The sequence below is a fragment of the Mobula birostris genome, chromosome 2, assembly GCF_030028105.1.
Source record: "Mobula birostris isolate sMobBir1 chromosome 2, sMobBir1.hap1, whole genome shotgun sequence".
NCBI classification, from domain to species: Eukaryota; Metazoa; Chordata; class Chondrichthyes; order Myliobatiformes; family Myliobatidae; genus Mobula; species Mobula birostris.
The window spans coordinates 6,541,334-6,563,439 of record NC_092371.1 but is presented as its reverse complement, the minus strand read 5'-3'; the positions used below and the strand labels follow the sequence as shown (position 1 = coordinate 6,563,439).

The 22,106-nt window shown below is 45.7% G+C and overlaps 1 protein-coding gene across 4 annotated transcripts in view; it reads left to right on the top strand.

Annotated features, from left to right (window-relative positions):
* Window positions 1-22,106, top strand: part of LOC140211673 (zinc finger and BTB domain-containing protein 7B-like) — a 193,758-nt gene that overhangs the window by 114,440 nt on the left and 57,212 nt on the right. For all 4 annotated transcript variants that reach the window (XM_072281719.1, XM_072281712.1, XM_072281737.1 and 1 more), the window contains one exon: window positions 11,361-11,508. The gene's annotated coding sequence lies outside the window, so the exon portion shown is untranslated. The remainder of the gene's footprint in view (window positions 1-11,360; window positions 11,509-22,106) is intronic.

Below are 22,106 nucleotides of genomic sequence, written 5' to 3'. Positions count from 1 at the left end.
TCTCTGCACTAAATGCCTGTTGCCTTTCTCTCCTGATAGTCACCCAGCTACCTGCCTCCTGTAATTTGGAGGGGACTACCTCCTATCTATCTAGGGTTGCTAACTGTCCCGTATTTGCTGGGACATCCCGTATATTGGGCTAAATTGGCTTGTCCCATACGGGACCGCCCTTGTCCCATATTTCCCCTGCTAAGGTAGAGCGTTCCTATGAAACCTTTCATGCTGAAATGGCGTGAAGCGAAGAAGCAATTACCATTAATTTATATGGGAAAACTTTTTGAGCGTTCCCAGACCCAAAAAATAACCTACCGAATCATACCAAATAACACACAAAACCTAAAGTAACTCTAACATACAGTAAAAGCAGGAATGATATGATAAATACACAGCCTATATAAAGTAGAAATAATGTATGTACAATGTAGTCGGGAAGATTAAGCTAAAACCAATTTGTGGAAAAAAATTGGAACGTACACACATGCGCACGTCACGCATGCGCACACAAGTGCCCGTGCAAGGCTTCATGGTCATGGTAGTCTTTCTTGAGGTAAACACGTGTCCTGTATTTGACTGCTACTTTTGTCCCTTATTTGGGAGTGAGAAAGTTGGCGACCCTATATCTATCACCTCCTCGTTTTCCCATATGAGCCTAAGGTCATTGAGCTACAGCTCCAGTTCCTCAATATGGTCTCTAAGGAGCCATTCTCCTTGTGCACAAATAAAATATCAAAGAATGCTGAAGTCGTAACAGTGTGTGTGTGTTCTGGACCCAGTTATTTTATTTAATTACCGGCAGCGACCTGGGAAGGCAGAGCTGTATGTGGTTTGTTGGAGGAACTCAGTAGGTTAAGTAGCATCTGTGTGGGTTTAAGGAATGGTCGACGATTGGAGTCGAGACCCTGCATCAGGGATCAGAATCGGGTTTATTATCGCTGACATATATGCTGTGAAAATTTGTTGTTTTGCGGCAGGAGTGCACTAGAAGATACACAAAGAAAATATTGCATCATATACAAAATGCTGCAGGAACTCAGCAGTTCAAGCAGTATCTATGGAGGGGAATAAACAGTTGATGTTTCAGGCCGAAATGCTTGTCCTGATAAAGGGTCTCAGCCCAAAATGGCGACTACTGTTCTCAGTAGGTGTTGACTAACCTGCTGAGTTCCTCCACTGCTCCGGATTTTCAGTATTTGCAAAATCTTGTGTTTATTCTTTAAAATAGGATAAGTTGCAGAAAGAAATAAATATTTAGTGCAAAAAAGGAATATTGAGGCGGTGTTCATGGTCTGTTCAGAAACCTGATGGTGAAGAGTGCAGGCACCAGGAAACCTGCAGACGCTGGAATTTCAAGCAACACACATCAAAGTTGCTGGTGAACGCAGAAGGCCAGGCAGCATCTCTAGGAAGAGGTACAGTTGACGTTTCAGGCCGAGACCCTTCGTCAGGACTAACTGAAGAACTAGTAAGAGATTTGAACGTGGGAGGGGGAGGGGGAGATCCAGAATGATAGGAGAAGACAGGAGGGGGAGGGATGGTGCCAAGAGCTGGACAGGTGATTGGCAAAAGGGATATGAGAGGATCATGGGACAGGAGGCCCAGGGAGAAGGAAAAGGGGGAGGGGGGAAGCCCAGAGGATGGGCAAGGGGTAAAGTCAGAGGGACAGAGGGAGAAAAAGGAGAGAGAGAAAATAATAATAATAATAATAAATAAGGGATGGGGTACGAAGGGGAGGTGGGGCATTAACGGAAGTTAGAGAAGTCGATGTTCATGCCATCAGGTTGGAGGCTACCCAGACGGAATATAAGGTGTTGTTCCTCCAACCTGAGTGTGACTTCATCTTGACAGTAGAGGAGGCCATGGATAGACATATCGGAATGGGAGTGGGACGTGGAATTAAAATGTGTGGCCACTGGGAGACGCTCTGTCCGCCAGAGAAAGCAGGAGTCTGCAACCCTCTGGAGCCCCTGCGATCCTGAACATTGGAGCCTCCATAGCAGGCTCCAGTGCAACCAGTCAGAATGCTCTCCGTGGTACAACTGTAGGAGTGTGTTGGCATCTGTGATCATGTACCATGGCACTCTTATGTTTCTCTGTCACGTTAGTGCCTCTTCCGGCATTATTTTAAATTGAATGCAAGAGCTGGTATTCTCTGTGCTGGCTGCACTTAGAGTGTTAAAGGGAGCAGGCGTTTTGATCTGGTTTCTGTCAGTAAGGTGTGGTATCAGAAGCTGTTTGGTATCAGTCTGTTAAAATGAGAGGTGCATTGTTTTTAGTATGGTTGACTCAAAATGCAGGAAATCTTGAGCAATCACAAAAATTCTGGAGGATCTCAGCAGGTCAAGCAGCATAAACAGTTGATGTTTCAGGTGAGATCCTTCATCAGGTCCCATGATCGGCCTGACCTGCTGAGCTTCTTCAGCATTTCGTGTGTGTTTTTGCTCTAGTTTAAACCTTCCCTGCTAGCAAAAGCAAATCCCCCCAACCCCCGGTTCAAGTGCAGTCCACTCCTCTTGCACAGGGTCACCTTGAGTCCCTGCTGCCTGCACTAAAGCTATTCAGCCACATATTTATGTGGTGGAGAAATGTGCAAGAGTCTTTCACCAAGCGGTTCCGCAGACGTTGGAAATCTTAAGAAACGCACACAGACTGCTGGGTAAACTCAGCAAGTCAGTCAGCGACTACGGAGGGGAGCAAACAGTCGACATTTCAACCTGAGACCCTTCATTGGGATTTTTCCCTTTCACGTTCAGTATGGTTTCCCTATTTGCAGTGTAGCTTTTTAACAAGGTACTTATTACACCTTCTGTAGAGTTGTACTTCACAGAGACCGACTTTCCAGCCCACTTCGTCCATCCCAGCCATCGATCATGGGGCAGCATCGTGATTAGCTGACATTATTACAGCTCGGTGTGGGAGTTTGAAGTTCAGTTCCAGCGTCCTCTGTAAGAAAGTTGTACGTTCTTCCTGTGTGTACGTAGCTTTTCTCCAGGTGCTCTGGTTTCCTCCCACTTTCCAAAGACATGCAGAGTAGTAAGTTAATTGGTCACATGGTGTAATTGGGCAGCGATGTCTCATTGGGCCAGAAGGGCCTGTTACCATGCTGTGTCTCAGTAATCTTGGAGTATTGTGTTCAGTGCGGGTCACCTCGTTGTAGGAAGGGTGCAGAAGCTTTAGAGTGGGTGCCGAGGAGCTGTAACAGGATGCTGCCTGGACTAGAAAGCATGTACTGTATTATGAGGAGAGGTTGAGCGAGCTAGGACTTTTCTCTTTGAAGCGAAGAATGAAAAAAGGTGACTTGATAGAGGTGTACAAGATACATGAGGCAAGGGTTAAGTGGACAGCCAGAGACGTTTTCCCAGGGCAGAAATGGCTAATACAAGGGGGCATGACATTAAGGTTTGGGAGGAAAGTACAGGGGGGATTTCAGAGGCAGGTTTTTTTAAAACACGGAGTGGTGGGTGCGTGGGGTGGTGGTAGAGATTTGATACATTAGGGACATTTAAGAGACTTAAGTAGGCACATTGATGATAGGAAAATGAGGGCTATGTGAGAGGGAGGGGTTAGATTGATGTTGGAATAGGTTTAAGTGTCAGTATAATATCATGGGCCTATACTGTGCTGTTTTTAAAAAAAAAAAATCCAATAGGTGCCAGTGACTGGTACAGGCTCAGTGGGCTGGACTCTGTCTCTATGATGCTATGACTAATATTCTCCTGAACACCAAGGTTAAATTGACTCAGCTGTAACTACTGGGTTTATCCTTGCACTCTGCCTTTTCCAGTCCTGAGACAGACTCCTGGATTTTGGGAAAACCCAGACACTTTGTTAGTTGGCTTCCCTCAGAGGCTTGGAGTGTGCCTCATCAGGTGATTGATGGAGGGCAGCCTACGGACCTAATGAAGGGCCTCGCCCTGAGTCACAGACTGTTTATTTCTGTCCGTAGATGCTGAGTTCCTCCAGTATGTTGTGTGTGTCTCTGTGGATCTCCAGCGTCAGCAGAATCCCTGCTGTTTATAAGTGGGGGGGGGAATGTTTGGCTAACTTGAATCTGGCTGGGGTTATTGTGGTAGTTACCAAAGGCTGTAGCAAATTTCTACAGATGTACAGTGGAGAGCATTCCAACTGTTTGCATCACTGGCTGGTATGGAGGGGCCACCGCACAGGATTGGGGAAAAAGATGCAGACGGTTTTAAATAAAGAGCTGATGTTTCAGTCTGATAGATAAAGAGCCAATGTTTCAGAGTCTTGGCCTGAAAGATTGTCTGTTTATTCCTTTCCACAGATGCTGCCTGACCCATTGACTTCTTTAGCATTTCGTGTTTTTCCCCACTCATTCTGCTTTGAACTGGGTTCCACTTTGAGACCTCACCAACCATATTGACAGACAATCTATAAATAATTGTTGATCTTTAAAGCTGCCTCATCTGTTTGGTGACATTTCCCCACTGAAAGCATGGTATGATTTTTTACTTCAGAAAACTGTCATAGGCAATGAGCCTGACTGAACCACAATCCGCAGCACACTTGAGTGCCTTCAAGCTAAATGTGTTAAAATGAGAAAATGGCGATGCAGAACCCTTGTTCTTAATATGAAAGCAAGGGTTGGTGATACTAATTTCTGAACCAATCAATATTTCCAGCAAAACCACACAATGCTTGTCACGTTTAGGGGAAGTACCATCTCTAGGCCTTCAGTAACTGAGATGGCTGCATTGATGGCAGGTGCATCCTGAATGACAACTTTGAACCCCACTGAGCATCTCATCCAGGCTGGTGCATCTTCTGAAAGAGTTGCATCTCCATCACTGCCCTGCTTCCTCAGTTCTGCATGGTCTGGGGCCGGATGGGCAGTCTTTATACCTGTGGCAACGTGCTACTTCTGGTAGATATTATGTGCTGTAGCTGCTGTGCTTCGTACTGTCCCGTAACTCCGCTCTTCCCTAACACTCCTCCTCCTCCTCCTCCCCCCATCCTGACTGGCATAGCCATTGGAATCTTGGAATTCCGTTCACAAGGAGCAGCACAGCAGTGTTGCAGTTAGTGTAACGCTGTTTCAAAGCCAGCGGCCTGCGTTCAGTTCCTGCCACTGACTGTAAGGAGTTTGTACGTTCTCCCTGTAACCACGTGGGTCTCCCCCCATGTTCCAGAGACATGTCAGTTCAGAAGTTAGTTGGTCACAAGGGCATAATTGGGTGGCACAGGCTTGTTTGGGCCGGAACAATCTGTTGCTGTATATTCATCTCTAATAAATAAAAGCAAGTATCTCAGTCCCTCATAGTGATTCCTCGCTCGTTGCGCCCCCTCCCTCGAGGGAGCATGGTGGGGCATTTTCCAGTGTGAAAGGCTCTTGCTTCTAACTATTTGAACATCCCATGTGTGAGAAAGAACTTCTCCTAGGTCGCACATTTAACCACCAGGAATGATCCACGTACTATTGGTATGGTAAGATGCATGAAAAGGCTATAAAACCATTAGACACAGGAGCAGAATTAGGCCTTTTAGTCCATTGAGTCTGCTCCACCGTTCTGTCATGGCTGGTTTATCATCCCCCTCAGCACCATTCTCCTGCCTTCTCCCCGTATCCTTTAATGTCATTATAATCAAGAATCTATCAGCCTCTGCTATGAATATACCCATTAACTTGTGTTTGAGAAGGAAACACCCCTTGCTAGCACAGTAATGGTCCAGATACTTTTGGTATGGCGCAATACCTGAGAAAGCGCTAGAGCTATAGTTTTAGGAGTAGTGGAGGAAGTAGACCCCTGTGAGCGGAACAGTCGAGTAGCGCTTTGCGCAATCGCTTTACAGCACCTGAGATCACTGATCGCAGTTTGATTCCCACCACTGTCTGTAACAAGTCTGCATGTTCTCCCCTTGAATGTGTGGGTTTCCTCGGGCTGCTCCAGTTTCCAGTTTCCTCCCATATTCCAAAGACGTACTGGTTAGGGTTAGTGTTAGTGAGCTGTAGGTGTGCTAAGCTGGTGTCGGAAACATGGCGACATTTGTGGGCTGCCCCCAGCACAATCCTTGCTGAATTGATTTGATGCAAACAACACATTTCACTGCATATCTCGATGTTTCAATGTACATGTGATAAATAAAGCTCATTTTAATCTTTTACTTTTAGGCTGATGCATAAAGATAGTGAGATAGAGGATAGTGAGACGCTATTACAGCTTGGGGCTTCCGGCGGAGCTCAGAGTTCAATTCCAGTGTTGTTCTGTAAGGAGTCTTTGTGCACCATCCTGAGGAAGGTGTGGGGTGACCCCATGTGCTCTGGTTTCCTCCCACAGTTCAAAGACCTACTGGGTAGCTTAATTGGTCATTGTAAATGAGCCCACGATCAGTTTGGGGCTAATCGGGGTTGTGAAGTTGCTGGGGTGGCGTGGCTCGATGGACTGGAAAGGCTGACCCCACGCTGTTTTGCTAAAATAAAAAACAAATAAAATTTTAAAAAAGTTGTATTTGAGACAGACACTGTGGTCCAAAGGGCCTGTTTCTGTGCTGTATTGTTCTGTGTGTCCTGCCTGATACTTATCCCTGATGAATGTAACTGAGAAACAGAAGATATGGTGACTATCAAATTGCCATTTTTTGGGTGCATGTTAAATATAAATTGACAATATTTCTCAGAATGCAAATTGCAACGGCAGAGGTAGTGTTGACCAAGTGTAAGGAAGGAGAGAGTTGTGTACTACATTTCCCCTAACATAACTTGCACTCTCTTTTGTGACCATAATGTCACCCCCTTGTCAACTCTCTCCCTCCTACTAGCAACCACCTTTCTGATGCTCTCCTCTCACTTTTATCATACTATCCCCATCTCCCCATTGACATCCCCCTCCCCTCTCTCTGCCCCTCTCCCTCGCTTTCTGTCTGCCGCCATCTCCTTCCCCTTACTCCTCCTCCTTTCTCCCCTTTCTCTCCCCCCCCCCCCGCCCCGTCTGGAATAGGGTAAGAAGTTTAGAGGGGATCTGAAGAACTTTTGAACCTTTGAAGAAATACTTTTTCACTGAAACATGGTTAGAGTTGAGAATGTGCTGCCTGAATGGGTGCTGGATTGGGGTTATCCCACAATGTTTGGGAAGTATCAGAATAAACGCTGACATTGTTGAGGCACTGAGGCTGGTACATGAGATTAGTGTGGACAGGCACTTGATGATCAGTAGAAGTGTTGTATGAAAGAATGCTTGTGCAGTTTCGCTCTGGTGTCTCAGCTGCTTCTCCCATAATCAAACACCATGGCGTCAAGGTTCTAGCACAGCCATCAAATCATGGCAGTTTTAAAATGGAACAGTGTGACCGGTTACAATGTGATTGAATTATTGCCATGCATGTGGTTTCCTCCTGTTTGTGGTGTAAAGTCATTTATTCTCTTTTGAAATGACCATGACAGACTTGATGTGAAGAGTCCTCACTGCCTTGGTACACTATTCTGAAATTAATACTGAATTCATCGACTTCACACTGTGTGTGTATATATATGTGTGTATATACACACATATATATACATACACACACACACACACACACACACACTCTGATGTTCTGGTCACCAACTTGCGACACAGGGACGGAGACACACGGACAGTGACCCACAGAGACACACGGACAGGGACGCAGGGGCAGGGACACATGGAGGCACACCCCCTTGTAGCAGGGGCGGCATTTTAGCGTAGCAACTAGCACAATGCTTTACAGCGCTAGCAATCAGGGTTCAATTTGCACTGCTGTCTGTAAGGAGTTGGTATGTTCTCCCTGTGACCGCGTGGATATCCTCTGGGCGCTGTGTTGGCACTGGAAGTGTGGTGACACTTCTGGGCTGCCCCCCTCTCTCCACCACCACAGTAGTTGAACTGCGTTGGTCTCTGTATATTTGGATATTTCGAAGTACATGTATGTTCTTTTGCCCCCCCCCCCCCCCCATAGGAAGGATATTGAGGATTTGGAGAGGATGCAGAAGAGGTTACCAGGATGTTGCCTAGTTTAGAGGGTATGTGCTATCATGAGAGGCTGAATAAACTTGGGTTGTTTTCTCTGGAGTGCCAGAGGCTGAGGGGAGACCTGATAGAGGTTTATAAGATTATGAGAGGCAGACAGTATCAGTTTCCTAGGGAAGAAGTGTCTCATACCGGAGGGCATGCATTGAAGGTGAGAGGGGTAGGTTGAAAGGAGGTGTAAGGGCAAGGTGCCTGCAATGTACTGCCTGGTGTGGTGCTGGAGGCTAATACATTGTAGGCTTTTAAGAGATGTTTAGATAGGCACATGGATGCGAGGAAGATGGAGGGATATGGACATTGTGTGGGTAGGAGGTGTTTTCCATTTGCTTTTTGGCTGGTTCAGCACAACATTGTTGGCCGAAGGGCCTGTTACTGTGCTGTACGGTTCTATGTTCTGTGTAACAAATAAAGCTCATCTTTAAATCCCAGGCATGATATAAGCAGTGTTCAGAAGAAGAACATGAATGAATAAATTATGTACAATTTTTACAAAAATTTGGAACAAAATAAAACAAGTCCAAGTGATCAGAATGCTCATGATGTTGCTAAACAATAGCTGGTGATGAGGGCTGTGCCAGTCAGTTCAAGAACGGAATGGTGGAAGGGAAGTTGCTGTTCCTGAACCTGGTGGTGTGGGGCTTCAGGTTTCTGCATGGCCCACATGATGGGGATCTTGATAACAGATGTTGCCTTCTTGAGATATCACAGATGGTAGGGAGGGGTGTCTCACCTTTTAAGACAAGACTTGCATTAATTTTTAACGGTTAGCATGATTCATTTTAGTCCCTTTTAAGATGAAATTACCACCTATCGCATGCTGTCATCGTTTCAGTTTATCAGTTAACAACATGATCAGGGAACAACTTCCGCCTTCAATCTGACCTGATATCTGATGCACTTTGCGTGTGGAGTTTGCACATCCACCCTATGATCTGGTGGGTTCCCTCCCCTAGTAGCTCCAGTTTCTAGCTGCATCCCAAAGATATGTAGGATGGTGACTTAATTGCCACTAAGCTGTGTATGTGAGCAGTAATACCTTGGGGAAAGTTGGTGAAAATATGAGGGGAATAAAATGAATGTGAGATTGCTGTCGGAATAGTCTACTTCCGGTCAAGATGGTGCCAAAAGTTGGCGGAAGATGGTGGTCGACATCTTCCAGATAGCAAACAAAAATAGCTTCTTTTTACTACTTTTATGTCTGTTTTTCACCTTAAACGTGTTCCTGGAATCATTTAAGTAATCCAGCACTTTGCTGTCTCTGAGAAGATTCTGGGAAGCGAGCGCATACTCGACAGCCTCGATGTGAAGACGCTTCGAGACTGGGCGTGAACTGATGTTCAACTTCATTTGGCCATTTAAAGTGTTGAGGAAGACAAAGATTTCGAGGCGGATGCGGAAGGCGAGCGAGACTGCCTGCCTTTTGATCGCTGCTGGAGAAGGAGCCTGTGAGCAGCCTGTCGCTGTGTGGCTCACAATGGCAGGCGGGTAGGCCTGTGGTGTCCCATTCACTAGATGAATGTTGGTGATATCGTAGGATGGTCTGGGGGTTCTGTGTTTAATGATTGTGGACTTTTTCAGACTTCTGGTTTTTATATTCTGTGTTTTTTATTGCCCGTTCCCTTTCCGTTTTGTTGTACAAGGGGAGGGTGTTTGGGGGTTGATGTTCTGTTAGATTTTTGTCTGGGGGAGCTGTTGTTTTTTGGGGATAGGCATTCTTGTTCTGTTTTGTGTGGGGTAGGGAGGGTTTTGGGGGTTGATGATCGGGATGCCATTCTTTTTTGTATGGGGTGGAGGGTGGGTGAGTTTGATGTTTCTCTCTGAGTGACCTTCATGTTCTCTCTTTGTTTCGTGGTTATATGGATACATGCCTTGGTAATAAATGAACCTTTGAAATGGGTGGACAGTGGTTGGCATCGACTTGATGGGACGAAGGGCCAGTTTTTGTGTAATTGTCTCTACACTCAATGGGCACTCCGTTAGGTACCTTTTCTCATTGGGCACTTTATTAGTATCTCCTGTATCTAATAACGTGGTCACTGAGCATATGTTCATTGCCTTCTGCTGTAGCCCATCCACTTCAAACTATGACATCGTGTGTTCAGAGATGTTCTTCTGCACACCGCTGTTGTAATGTGTGATTATTTGATTTACTGTCACTTCCTCTCAGCTTTAACCAGTCTGAACATTACCCTCTGACCTCTCATTAACAAAGTGGTTTCACCCACAGAACTGCCACTCACTGGATGTTTTGTTTTCTACCATTCTCTGTAAACTCTAGAGAATGTTGTATGTGAAAATCCTAGGAGATCAGCAATTTCTGAGATAGTCAAACCACCCTGTCTGTCACCAACAAATCATTCCACAGTCAAAGTTACTGAGATCACATTTCTTTCCCATTCTGATGTTTGATCTGAACAACAACTGAACGGCTTGACCATGTCTGCATTGAGTTGCTGCCTCATGATTGGCTGATTAGATATTTGCATTAACAAGCAGGGGTACCTTATGAAGTGGCCACATCAATGTACATGAAGTGAATGCCTGTACATTAATTGACTGACAAGAAATGATAAAGTAGCATGGGGAGTGGGTGGAGGTGTTGATCAGCCTTACTGCTTGGGGAAAGCAGCTGTTTATGGGTCTGGTGGTCCTGGCATGGATACCACTTGCCCTCCTCCCCAGTGGAGAGTGGGTGAGATCCTTCATGATGCTGGCCTTTTCCCGGCTACCTTTCTGTATATACTGTATGTCCTTGATGGTGGGTAGGCTGGTGCCGCTGATGCCCTGGACAGTTTCAACTCCCTGTGTGCTGCAGTGCAGTTTCTATACCACACAGTGATTCTGCATGTTAGTACTTTTGCAACTGTGCATCTGTAGAAAGCTGTGAGTATTGATATGCATAGCCTATCTCAGTACGGTAGTCAAATTTTCCATTGAAGGAAAGCAACACATCTCTCCAATCAAGAGACTCCTGGGTAGGTACACGGAGTTTAGAAAAATAGAGGGCTATGGTAACCCTAGGTAATTTCTGGGGTAAGGACATGTTCGGCACAGCTTTGTGGGCCGAAGGGCCTGTATTGTGCTGTAAGTTTTCTGTGTTTCTAAACCTATGTGATTGGGGGGGTGGAGCTGGGGGGAATCTGTAAACTCTCTACAGATAATGTTGGAATTGAACTTCGAACTCCGATGCCTTGAGCTGTAATAGCATTGTGCTGACTGCTGTGCTACTGTGGCGCCCAATCGCCTAAAATGATGCCCTCTTATATCAGCCATAAATTAGCCATGATTCAGTGTCTTCTCTTAAGGGATTCTGCCAACGCGTGGCATCTTAACCACATTTCCAATTTGTTCCCAAACTAGGAATATTGCACCACGGATTCAAGACTACACAGACCCTCATTCCGATGGTCCAAGGCTGTTGGTTAACAACACTGGAGGGAGCCGAGCAGGGACTTTGAACTTGTATCATTTCTTGGTTGGGTTTCAGCGGATGTCCGAGGGGTGAAAGGTCAGTGTAAACACACTCCTTCTCCTGTTCTTGAGAAGATTGCTTGAGCCACGGTTAAATTTTTGTTCCTTCCTGGTGTTCCTCAACCTAATTCAATATTGCAAACATTATCCCAGCTCTACCTTTGTCCTTCAAGGAAGCCAAGTATGGAAGGCTAATTAATGGGTCTGTTGGTATAAAATTGGATTTAGAATCAGGTTTATTATCACTTACATGAACGTGGGTATTGTGAACTGTTTTGAGCCCCTTATCCAAGAAAGAATGTGCTGGCATTGGAGAGGGTCCAGAGAAAGTTCACGAGAATGCTCCCAAGAGTGGAAGGGTTAACGTATGAGGAGCGCTTGATGGCTCTGGGCTAGTACTTGTTGGAGCTTAGAAGAATGAGGTGGGATCTCCCAGTGGCCACACATTTTAATTCCACATCCCATTCCCATTCTGACATGTCTATCCACGGCCTCCTCTACTGTAAAGATGAAGCCACATTCAGGTTGGAGGAACAACACCTTATATTCCGTCTGGGTAGCCTCCAACTTGATGGCATGAACATTGACTTCTCTAACTTCTGCTAATGCCGCACCTCCCCCTCGTACCTCATCTGTTATTTATTTTTATACACACATTCTTTCTATCACTCTCCTTTTTCTCCCTTTGTCCCTCTGACTATACCCCTTGCCCATCCTCTGGGTTCTCCTCTCCCCCCCCCCACCCCGTCCTTCTCCCTGGGCCTCCTGTCCCATGATCCTCTCGTATCCCTTTTGCCAATCACCTGTCCAGCTCTTGGCTCCATCCCTCCCCCTCCTGTCTTCTCCTATCATTTTGGATCTCCCCCTCCCCCTCCCACTTTCAAATCTCTTACTATCTCTTCTTTCAGTTAGCCCTGACAAAGGGTCTCGGCCCGAAACGTCGACTGTACCTCTTCCTAGAGATGCTCTCTGGCCTGCTGCGTTCACCAGCAACTTTGATGTGTTGCTTGAGGTGGGATCAGAGTCAGGTTTAATATCACCGGAACATATTGTGAAACTTGTTGTTTTGCAGCAGCAATACATTGTAATACATAATTTATAAAGAACTATAAATTACATAGAAATATATATATATATGTATGTATATGTGTGTGTGTGTGTATGTATATGTGTGTGTGTGTGTGTGTGTGTGTGTATGTGTGTGTGTGTATGTGTGTATAGATAGATAGATAGAATTGAATGAAGTAAGCCATGCAAAAAGAGGGCAAAAAATATATAGTGAGGTAGTGTTCATGGATTCTTTGTCAATTCAGAAATCTGATGGCGGAGGGGAAGAAGCTGTTCCTGAAACATAAGGTGTAGGTCTTCAGACTCCTGGACTTCCTGCTTGATGGTAGCAATGAGAAAATAGCATGTCCTGGGTGATAGAGGTCTTTATTGATGGGTATCGCCTTCTTGGGGCATCACCTTTTGAGTTTGTCCTGAGGCTGAGGAGGCTAGTGTCCGTGATGAAGCTGGCCGAGTTTACAACTGCTGCATCTTTTTCTGATCCTGTGCAGAGCCCCCATCCACACCAGACGGTGATTCAACCAGTCAGAATGCTCTCCACAATACATCTCTAGAAATTTGCGGGTGTCTTTGGTGTCATACCAATTCTCCTCAAACTCCTATTGAAATATTGCTGCTGTTGTGCCTTTTTTCTAGTTGCATCAATATGCTGGACCCAGGATAGATCTTCAGAGATGTTGACACCCAGGAACTTAAAAATGTTCATCCTTCGATGAGGACTGATGTGTGTTCCCTCAACTTCCCCTTCATGAAATCCACAATCAGTTTCTTGGTCTTACTGATGTTGAGTGCAAGGTTGTTGTGACACCACTCAACTAGCTGATCTATCTTGCTCCTGTACGCCTCCTCGTCACCATCTGAAATTTTGCCAACAATAGCTATGTCATCATGAAATTGTAGATGGTATTCGAGTGTGCCTAGCCACACAGTAGTGGGTGTAGAGAGAGCAGATCTTATTGGAGTCTACCAAATATTAGTGGAGAGGATGTTTCCTGTAATGGGAGAGTCTAGGACCAGAGAGCACAACCTCAGAATAGAAGACATCACTTTAGAACAGTGATGAGGAGGGATTTCTTTAACTAGACGGTGGTGAATGTGTAGAATTCATTGCCATACACAGCTGTGGAGGCCAAGTCATTGGGTGTATTTAAAGCAGAGGTTGATAGGTTTGTGATTAGTCAGGGTTACAGGGAGAAAGCAGGAGAACGCAGTTGAGAGGGAAAAAAGATCATCCATGTTGGAGTGCCAGAGCAGGACTCCTGGGTCTTATGGGCACATGTTGTGAAATTAGTTGTTTTGTGGTAGCAGTATCGTGTTGTCTGTGCAGTGTACAGTATTTACTTTAATGTGTACAGTACAAATTCGTCTTCCTTGTTCCCTCACCATTGTATCCTCCTCCTCCTCCTCCTGACAGTTATTCTGATATCCAACGTCTGCACTTTTAATTTAAGTTGGAAAGTGCCCCCCTCTTTGATCTCGACTTGACTGTGTGCTCATTCAGACTTGCTGCCACAGCCATCTGTCCTTCCTGGGAACTTGTTTTCACCGCCATCTTATTACCTCCCAACTTCTCACTTCATTTCTGCACCCCCCCTGTACCCACCTTCGCCCTCACCTGCCTTCACCTATCACCTGCCAGCTTGTACTCCCTCCTCTTTCCTCACCTTTTTATTCTGGTTACACCCTTTCCAGTCCTGATAAAGGTTCTCAGCCTGAAACATCAACTCTTTTATTCCTTACCATGGATGCTGCCACACCTGCCAAGTTCCTCCAGCATCTTGTGTGTGGTACTCTGGGATAATGTTTCTTTGGGATTATAAAAGATTATTATTGTAGCATACCTAGGCTCCCTTTTTTTTTAAGGAATACCCCAAGAACCTTTGGGTCTGCATGGGGGAGTACCCAAGGCTAGAGCTTAATGTCTGATCACCCAAAAGACATGCTTTGGACATTACAGCACTTCCTCGGCAAAGCATTCCATTAGATTTTTGTTTTGAACCTCTTTTCAAGTTACTTGGCTTCTGTTGGTTTTGTGTGTAGGTAAGCGGATAGAAACTTGGTGCAAAACTGGGAAGGGTAAAATAGAATAAGTTGAAATGGATTGTTGATGGTCAGCACAGACTCATTGGGCCGAAGGGCCTCTTTCTGTCCCATATGCGTGCCTGATTGAGCCCCATGTCCCAGGAAAAGATTTATTAGGCATCAAGACTATTTCTAGGTTTTAAACCGTTCCTTCAGGGGCTCCTCCCTTAAAGGGTGGCACTGTAGTGTAGCATTATCACATCACACTGCAGCAGACACGGATCAGGATTAAATTCCCGCTGCTGTCTGTAAGGAGTTTGTGTGTTTTTCCTGTGGACACGTGGGTTTCATCCAGGTGCTCCAGTTTCCTACCTCATTCCAAAGACCTCTGAGTTAGGGCTAGTGAATTGTGGGCATTCTGTGTTGGCGTCAGAAGGGTGGCAACACTTGCAGCCTGCCCAGCGGAATCCTCGCTGATGTGCTGTGCTGTACATGTGACAAGCAAAGCTAATCTTTAATGTTGTAAAGGAACAACGTGGATTCCCCAGGCTGAGTGGGTGGCTGGATCCTGAGCCCGAGTACCAGAGGCATCTTGCACATCACAAGCAACAGCTACAGGTCAGTTCGCTCACAGAGGGGAGAGCCACACGGCCAGGAGTGCCTTGTTTTGAATGAGACACTCACACACTTGTAAAAGATGTTGTGGCCACTGTTTAGAAGAAGAATTAGTATCTTGGGAACGATAACTAATCACACAACTAAACTGGAAGGAGTGCAAAGAAGGTACGTATATGAGAATGTTGCCAGGACTCGGGTGCCTGAGTTGTATGGAGAGGTTGGGCAGGCTAGACTTTATTCCTTGTAATTGAAAGGTGATTTTATAGAGCTGTAGAAAATCTTGAGGGGTATAGAGTGAACACAGAAGGGGAACTAAAAAAGTAAAGGCATGGGTTTAGAGTGAGAAGCAAAAGGTTTAAAAGGGACCTGAGGGGCAACTTCACTCAGCGAGTGGTCAGTGTATGGAGCGAGTGGCCAGAGAAAGTGCTTGAAGCAGAATCAGGCTTATTATCGCAGACATGTGTCATGAAATTTGTTACTTTGCTGCAGCAGTACAGTGCAATGCATAAAAAAACAATCATTTATAAGAAGAAATATATATATATATACAATACTAAATTTTAAAAAATTAGTGCAAACAGAGGGCAAATATAATGAGGTAGTGTTCAAGGTCTGGTTGATTGTCCATTCAGAAAGGTGATGGTGGAGGGGAAGAAGCTGTTCCTAAAGCAACTCCAACAACAACATTTTAAAGACATTTGGATAAGGACGTGGAAGTGTCTGCAGGATTATGGGCCAGCTACAGGCAAATGGGACGAGCTTGGTGGGCCCCATGGCTGGCATGGATGAGTTGGGCTGAATGGCCTGATTCCATTCCATACACTAAATTTTTTGTAAATTTGGTGAGAGCGAAGGATATTGGAATGGCGAGGGTGTAGTGCCACTGGAGGGTGTGGGACAGGTGGCAAAGAAGGAATGCCAGGGGCAGGGGGTGGTGCGGGGGCAGACATACCCAGCCCTGAGACACTAGGCGAAGTCATTTGATTCCAAACAATTGATTTATTGATCATTACAGGATGTTTTTCCCAACCATGATTCCCCTGTCTCTGCCCCCTTCCCACTCTCAGTGCACAATAGAAACACATATGAGAATCAGGTTTATCATCATTCACATGTAATGAAATTTGTTTTTTTTTGTGGCAGCAGTACAGTACAATATATAATACTGAGCAAAAGTCTTAGGCACCCTAGCTACATTTACGTGCCTAAGACTTTTGCAGAGTACAGTACAATTCAGGGGGCCTCAGTTGATAGAGACCTGAATAAGCAGCTAGTGCACCCTATCTGGTTTCCTGAGGGCACATATTTTCACTAATCCGATCTTAATCTCCCCACATTCTCATCAGTACCACCCACCTGCCCAATCAGAGCAGTGTACAGTGACCAAATCACAGGTCTTTAAGGTGTGGGAAGCAACAGGAGTACCTGGAGGAACCAGCCCAGACACAGATGAAAGATACAAAATTGACCCAGACGGTACCAAGGGTCAGATTGAAACTGGGTCACCGGCACTGTGAAGCAGCTCAGTGCACCACTGTTATAATTCAGACAGAAGCACTTAGCTTCTGTTAAAAGGTGGCAGAAATATCTGTCTAAATTTTGGCATTCCCCACCCCCCACCACCACCACCGTCCTATTCCCACCCTGACTGTATCTATTTCCTTTAACACTGGAACATTTCCACTGTTTTTAGTGCATACACTGCTCCTTTTTCCTTGTGACTTAGCCAGTCTGCACAGCTCTCATTAAGATCCCTGCAACTTCTCTGCTGAGGGGAAACATACCCAGTTTTTCTAGTCCTTCCACACCTGAGGCTGTCCTGGAAAATTTCCCCAAATCACCGAGACCTAGATATTCTGCTGATTAAACTGGAGAATGTTACATGTGTGCAGAGCAAGATTGGCAAAGGGGTAGTAATAGTAAACATTTTTACTGAGTCATGTTAGCCTCGGTACACGCGGGGTAAGTTACAGCGCGGGAGTGACAAACTGGGCCTGCCGAGACAGAAGTAAGTGTGCACTCCAAATCCCGTGCAAAAAAGAGAGAGGTCTTCAACAAGGACTCCTCACCTCACGTGATCAATCAGCCATCTACGCGCTTGCCACATTCTTGCAATTGATGGGATACAGTTCAGGGGAAAGATTCACCAGGGTGTTATCAGGATTGAAAGGTTGAGTTATAAGGAGAGGGTCATAGATAAGGTGGATGGTAACAGTCTTTTTCCCAAGGCAGTATGGTATCACAGTGATTAGCGTAATGCTTTACAACATCAGTGATCACCGATTAGATTTCAATTCCTGCTGCTGTCTCTAAGGAGTTTGTATGTCCTTTCTGGGTTTCCTCCGGGTGCTCTGGTTTCCTCCCACATTCCAAAGATAGGGTTAGGGTTAGTGAGCTGTGGATATGCTATGTTGGCACGGAAAGTGCAGCAACACTTAGCGGCTGCTCCCAGCACATCCTCAGACTGTGTTGGTCGGCAATGCATTTCACTGTATGTTTCAAAATGTTTCACCGTGGTTGGCATGGGTCGGTTGGGCTGAATGGCCTCTATCTGGGCTGTATTGCTCTGTAACTGTATGAGAGACTGGAGAGGCTAGGCTAGGAATTTTTCAGGCTGGAGCTTAGGAAGTTGAGTGGTTATCTTACAGAGGTTCATAAAATAATGAGGGTTGTAATTAAGTGAATAGCCACAAGGTTTTATCCCCAGGGTAAACCTAGAGAGTGTAGACTTAAGTTGAGAGTGGAAGCATTTTGAAGGGAGCTGAGGCATAATTTTTGCACACTGAAAATGTCTGTAATGAGCTTCCAGTGTTTGTGGTACATTAACAATGTATAAACGACACTGGATGGGTGCATGGCTAAGAAGAATTTAAGAGCTTAGAGGGATATGGACCAGATGCGGGCAAATGGGACTGGCTCAGCTAGCTTAGCCGGCATGGACTTGTTGGGCTGAAGGACTTATTTCCATGCTATAGAAGTCTGAGTCCATCCTTGCCAGCTCAGCAGTTTGTCGGGTAAGAGTTTCTGGGCTCTGTTTGTGTCTGAAGGCTGGGATCAGTAATCCAGCAAAGATACAGCGCCAAAGGAGCCACACCGTCCAGCGACCCACGACTACCCACAGTTTAACCCGAATCTAATCACTAAACAATTTACAATAACCGGTTACCTTACCCAGTACATTGTGTAAGGAAACAGGGGCACCCAGAGGAAATCTACACATTGTAAGGGGAGGATGTACAGAGGATGCGGGGCTTGTCCAACTTCCTGAGCTGTAGTAGTGTCATGTTACCTGCTACGCTCTCGTGGCGCTCAGCGGAAATGAACCCCAGCTCCTTCCTCCCTCCCTCCCTCCACAGATTGTCTATGTTTCTTGCTGCTTCAGTAAAGCAGCCAGCATATTCTCACTACACAGCCCAATATTCTCTCTTCTCCTCCCTACTGTTGGGCAGAATATACAAAAGCCTGAAAGAACTTACCACTGGCTCAGGGACTGCTTCTATCTCGCTGTTATCAGGCTCTTGAACAGACCTCCAGTACAATAAGATGGCTTCTAAGCCTCACAATCTACCTCATTATGATTTTGCATATTATCATCCATCTCCCTTACAATCAAAGCCAAGATCACACCGGTATCCTGAATATTTGTTGTAACTCCAATCTGTACTAGAGCAAAATATGGTTGATGCAGGAAATCTGAAATTTGCTTTTCTGAGATAGCTTACAGGATGCATGAACGCATAACAGGATTTCATTCTGAACGTACTGGTTACTGAAGTGCCTAGAGGAGAGGCGTGTAATGGGGACAGGTGTATATTCTAGCAGTACAATAAAGCAGACAGCATGATCAAAGACCCCACTCACCCCAGACATTCCCTCTTCTCCCCTCTCCCAATGGGCAGAAAATGCGTAAGCCTGAAAACACATACCATGAGACTCGAGAACAGCTTCTACCCCACTGTTATAAAACAACTGAATGGTCCCTGGTACTACAAGATAGACTCTTAACCTCACAGTCTACCTCATTATGGCCTTGGACCTTATTGTCTGCCTGCACTGCACTTTCTCTGAAACTGTAACTCTTTATTCTGTATTCTGATGAAGTCCTGATGAGAGCCCTGGCCTGAGACGCTGACTGTTCATTCCTCTCCAAAGATGCTGCCTGACCTACTGAGTTCCTCCAGCATTTTGTGTGTGTTGTTCTGGATTTCCAGCAAGATTTCCTATTGTGTGTATTCTTCATTCTGTTATTATTTTACCTTGTACTACCTCTATGTAGTGCTGTAAATAAATGATCTATCTGGATGGCATGCAAACCAGTTCTTCACTGCATCTCTGTATGCAGGTATGTGACAACACTAAACCAATTTACCAATCTGGTTCACTTTCAATATGTCAGTTAGCCCGAGTCAATTTGAGAGCCTCCTTCCTTTGCTTCTGAAGCCTTTTGCTTTGACCCTCTGTAATACTGTGACTCACAGCGCAGTGTTTTATTACTATACGTGACTTCCGTTGGATGACATTTGCTATAGCCCACATCCAGTCCAAGCAGAGTCGAGATGAAGTCCTGTGTAAGGTACGATGTAGTCACTTTGGTCTTTTCCCTAATCGCCACCATTTGGTTGTTGTGCAAGTTAATGATCTAGTGAAATCAGATCAGTTTCCCTAGCTGCTCCTTCACACATTAAATTCAATAGAATTATACAGTCCGAGGCTGATCTCTGAAGAATTGAAACTGGAAAGGTTGCTGGTCTCAAGATTCATGCATTGTTTGCATTAATAAGCAACATAGCTGAGGATGTGATGGGACAGCCATACTTTCCAGTACAGGCATATCATGGCCACAGTGCTCAGCAGACTACCACAGAATCCAACAAACAACATCAAAAGCCCCTGTTACGCCATCCCACCCACACACAGACACTATCCTTTAACCCCAGGACAGACCTCCAGCGGACATGGACTCGGGCCTACAAACACCGGGGCTTCACCCACTGCAGTGGACTCGCAGAGATTCCGACTCGGCTTCAGCCAATGGGCCTTCTGATTCATTCTGTCCTCGACCCATCGCACCGCTCCCAGGAGTGTCTGATCACTGAACACTAGGCCTTGAAATCCGGTATCACTGATGTTGGGAACCCGAACCCTAGGCCTCAAACTCTGGACTCATCGATTCGTGAACCCAAGGGGCCATTGGGACTCGTCCCTGCTACCCACAAATCCAGAACCCACCACAACAGCCCACGGACCTGGGGAAGTGTTGCTCGTCAGCTCTCTGCAGGTTTGACAGCTGATCGCTTCAAACACAGAGTGGAGACTTTGACTCTGGCCTGACCTCTTAATGCCCCCACATCCCTTTTCCTAAAACCCTAACCTGACCCCCTAACTCCCCTCTCTGTCCCCCAAACCATCCTTACGAACCTAAGAAAATAATTTAAAATGACATTATTGAACAACTAAACTTGAGCTGCAGCTCAAATGGAGGTCGCGCCTTGGCGTCATTTTGACATCTCTGCTCAGCAGATGATGTTTCCCCCACTTCCGTACAACATGCGATGGGGCCAGAGCACAGTTAGCGTACCAACACAGAAGTCTTTGTGGGGGAAACCAGTAGGGTGTGGGGAGCTCCACATAGACAGTACCCGGAAATCGTGATTGAACAGGGACCACTGGTAGTGGAAGTAGTACCCAAAGCCTGCAGAGGCTAATGGTTTGGGTTTGACTCATGTAGGCAAGGAGTGCTTTTATAGACAATTCTCTGTGGCATTTTAAAAGGTCCTATGCCTCTCGTGTGGTCCAGGGGAAGTTTATTGGTTAAGAATGTTTGTTGTGCAGTCATTAAAACCTGTGCAGTTTCAAAAAAGAAGGGCAACTTTTTTTTTTGCCCTCGGTGCTGCTAAGTGATATAATCTTCACCACAGTGCTTGTCACAGCTCAACTCTCCTCTGCTGCTGTTCATTCGTCTATGGGCCGCACAGTAGCGTAGTGGTTAGCGTAACACCTGCTATTACAGTGCCAACAGTAAGATCAGGGTTTGATTCCCGCCACTGCCTACGAAGAGTTTGTATGTTCTCCCCATGACCACATGGGTTTCCCCCAAGCACTCCGGTTTCCTCCCAAACTCCAGAGACGTACGGTCAGGGTTAGCGAGTTCTGAGCATGCTACATTGGTGCCGGAAGTGTGGCGACGCTTGCGGGTTGGCCATCGCAATCTTTGCTGATTTGATTAGATGCAGGCGACACATTTCACTGTATGTTCTGATGTAAATGTGACAGATACAACTAATCGCTGAGATCTTTGAAATCTTTTCTAGCAGCGGTTGCACTTGAAAAAAGGACTTGGACTTGATTGTGTAGCACTTCGGTGCATTTTGATAAGTGCTATGTGAGTGCAGCCCATACTTTTTATTAAGGTCTTCTCGCTTCCTAGGGGTATTGCTTGGAGTTTGGAACATTATGGGGATGACATGATAGAGGTGCATCAGATCGTGAGGGGCATAGACAGGATGAAGGTACATAGTCTTTTTCCCAAGGAGGGAGTGCTATAGACAAGAGGGCACAGCCTTAAGATCAGAGTTGAGACATTTAAAAGGGATATTAAGTGTATTTGGAATGAGCTGCCAGAAATGGTGATTGAGGTGGACACATTTGCAACATTTAAAAGCCACCTAGATAAGTACATGGGTAGGAGAGCTGAAGAGGCCTGTAGGCCAAATGTAGGCAGACAGGACTAGCTCACTAGGCAACAGGGCCAGCATGGACAGATTGGGCTGAAGGGCCTGTTTCCATGCTGTACAGCACTATTATGTGTTAGAAGTTTTGAAGCAAATTGCGAGGGATAGAACCGTTTCTGGGAAACTGGGAAGTGTAGGATAGGACTCGAGGCAGGCATTTTTCAGAGTCCTGTTGAGACAGGTTTCTTCACATGTG